Below are 442 nucleotides of genomic sequence, written 5' to 3' on the forward strand. Positions count from 1 at the left end.
GAGGTAGATAGTGTTGTTAATTGTTTACATAGATGAGACCACCCCCAGGTTCAGCAGTTCACCAGGAGGAATCACAGGACTCAAGTATAGTCATACTCACAGCTAAGGTTTATTATAGTGGAAGTACACAAAACAAAATCAGCAAAGGGAAAAAGCACATGGGGCAAAGTCTGTAGGAAACTGAGTGCTTCCAAGAGTCTTCTTCCAATGGAGTCACATGGTATGTACTTAATTCCTCCAGCAATGGGTTTTAACAATGTGTGTGAAATGTTGTCTATCAGGGAAGCTCCCATGAGCCTAGGAATCCAGGATTGTTAGCAGGGTTAATCCATGTAGGCATTCTCTCCCTAGCACATATGAAAATTCTAGACCCCCAGAAGGAAAGCAGTGTGCTCAGGGTAAGTCATATTGCTTGCACAGTCCAGGCATAATGAGCCACTCT

General features: G+C 43.4%; 1 protein-coding gene across 1 annotated transcript in view; it reads left to right on the top strand.

Annotated features, from left to right (window-relative positions):
- The window catches only part of KIF4A (kinesin family member 4A), a 134,023-nt gene that overhangs the window by 88,901 nt on the left and 44,680 nt on the right, over positions 1-442 (top strand). The window lies entirely within an intron of this gene.

This window comes from Bison bison, unplaced genomic scaffold, assembly GCF_000754665.1.
Source record: "Bison bison bison isolate TAMUID 2011002044 unplaced genomic scaffold, Bison_UMD1.0 scf7180017864537, whole genome shotgun sequence".
Classification (NCBI taxonomy): domain Eukaryota; kingdom Metazoa; phylum Chordata; class Mammalia; order Artiodactyla; family Bovidae; genus Bison; species Bison bison.